Genomic DNA, 2,428 nt, shown 5'->3' with positions numbered 1-2,428 from the left:
TTAGATCTTCTCTGATAGCCCTTTTTCTAAACTTCCGCACTAGATTCTAAGGTGAAATTCCCAGGTCCTGTACCCTATAGGACTGAAGAATTAATTTATCCAAATTCTGAAAGTACTGTTTCCTGACAGCTCAGTCTCATTCTCTGAAAGTTTCCCTCAGATGAAGATAGTCCCTCCACTTCAGGTCACAGTGTCTTACTAGGGACAGTTCACGTCCAATGATGACTGTACCCCACCAGCCCTTCTGTCCATGGAATTCTCCAGGCAAGAATGCTGGAGTGAGTTGCCATTCCCTTCTCCAGTGGATCTTCCTGATCAGGGATTGAACCTGGGTCTCCTGCATTATAGGCAGATGCTTTACCATCTGAGCTACCAGGGAAGCTCACCTCCCATCTTTTCTTTAGGGCAAGTTTTCTGTAGAACAATTTCCATTTCAGACTTACTATGGAATCTACTGAGGTCATTTTGCACTGGATGCTTGGTCCACTTCTGCAACTGCCATTCCTGCATCCATCATTCCCCCGTGGATGTTGATCTTCAAGGCATCATTTCAGTTCAGTTGCTCAGTCGTGTCTGACTCTTTGCAGTCCCATAGACTGCAGGCTTCCCTGTCCATCACCAACTCTGGAGCTTGTTCAAACTCATGTTCATCGAGTCAGTTATGCCATCCAACCATCTCATCCTCTGTCATCCCCTTCTCCTCCCGCCTTCAATCTTTCACAGCATCAGGGTCTTTTCCAATGAGTCAGTTCTTCACATCAGGTGGACAAAGTATTGGAGCTTCAGCTTCAGCATCAGTCCTTCCAATGAATATTCAAGACTGATTTCCTTTACGACGGACTGTTTTGATCTCCTTGCAGTCCAGGGATGCTCAAGAGTCTTCCCAACACCACTGCTCAAAAGCATCAATTCTTTGGTGCTCAGCCTTCTTTATGGTCCAACTCTCATATCCATACATGACTACTGGAAAAACCATAGCTTTGACTAGACAGACCTTTGTCAGCAAAGTAATGTTTCTGCTTTTTAACATGTTGTTTAGGTTGGTCATAGCTTTTCTCCCAAGGAACAAGCAGCTTTTTATTTCATGGCTGCAGTCACCATCTGCAGTGATTTTGGAGCCTAAGAAAATTAAATCTGTTACTGTTTCCATTGTTTCCGCATCTATTTGCCATGAAGTGATGGGACCAGATACCATGATATCACTTCATTTTTTGAATATTGAGTCTTAAGCCAGCTTTTTCACACTCCTCTTTCACTTTCATCAAGAGGCTCTTCAGTCCTTCTCTTTCTGCCATAATGGTGGTGTCATCTGCATATCTGAGGTCATTGGCATAACCCAGTGAATTTCTTCCATTAAATCTGTGTCTCATGGTCAGTCTCATAGATTACCTGATCTGTGATATCTAATGCCAGGAGTAGTCTGACGAAATAGATTCCAAGATGAATTTGGGAGCCGATCCCCTGCTGGTGGGCTGCCGGCAAGCATGATGTGAATGACAGACAGAGGACAGGGAGCCGGTGATCTGCAGTCATCAACGTGCAGTTACTGAAACTTTCATTGGTGATGAAATGGGATGAGAAGAGAGGAAGGAAGTGCACTGGCTGGTGCGAGATACGACTTCTCAGTTGCTGGAGAGGCGAGGGGGTAAGAGCAATTACAAGGGTCATCAAATCAGATGATGAATGCACAGCAGAAAAACAATAAAAGGCTGAGGTTGTTAGCATCCATTAGAGGCTCAGTGTGAAAAGCAGAAGACTTTTTAGTTATCATATTTATATTGTAAAAAGGATCTCATCTCCTGCAGCCAAAGGACAGAAAGTAAATTGTGTTATCAGGCCCGGAACTTAATTATAAGATGAGTAGAACTCCAGAGAATCTTAATTCTCAACTTCAGCAGTAATGCATGGCCAAAGTCAATGCTGTGACTGAGAATAGTGGGACCCTGAGACTTGGGGTAAGGAAATATGGAAGTAGGCAATGGAAAATCTAAATCCTAAACCCACTGGGTGTTTGTACATGTGGCTTCAATCATGTCCGGCTCTTTGCAACCCCATGGACTGTAGCCCACCAGACTCCTCTGTCCCTGGTATTCTCCAGGCAAGAATACTGGAGTGGGTTGCCATTTCCTCTCCAGGGTAATCTTCCTGATCCAGGGATTGAACCCATGTCTTCTGCACTGCAGGCGGATTCTTTACCACTGAGCCACCTTGGAAGCCAAATCCTCCCAGTTGACTGATGTTCCATATTTACGCAAAGATGATGTAGAGGATTTCTGCCTTGCAAAAATACATTAGCTGTCTGTTCACTCCCCACTCCTGGTGTGACACACATTTCCCCTCCTGGCCACTAGACCAATAGCAAGGCATGGAACAAAGCATAACCTGGATGGAAAAGTTCTGGGTCTGCCAAGAAAAAAAGGAGCGGTAT

General features: G+C 44.6%; 1 non-coding gene across 1 annotated transcript; it reads right to left on the bottom strand.

Moving 5' to 3' along the window:
- Nucleotides 1-307: 307 nt before the first annotated feature.
- Nucleotides 308-379, bottom strand: TRNAY-AUA (transfer RNA tyrosine (anticodon AUA)). The gene has a single exon. It is a non-coding gene; the product is annotated as a tRNA-Tyr (tRNA).
- Nucleotides 380-2,428: the final 2,049 nt, after the last annotated feature.

The sequence above is a fragment of the Bubalus kerabau genome, chromosome 8, assembly GCF_029407905.1.
Source record: "Bubalus kerabau isolate K-KA32 ecotype Philippines breed swamp buffalo chromosome 8, PCC_UOA_SB_1v2, whole genome shotgun sequence".
In the NCBI taxonomy this organism is placed as follows: Eukaryota; Metazoa; Chordata; class Mammalia; order Artiodactyla; family Bovidae; genus Bubalus; species Bubalus kerabau.
This window is presented reverse-complemented; position numbering and strand designations above follow the sequence as displayed.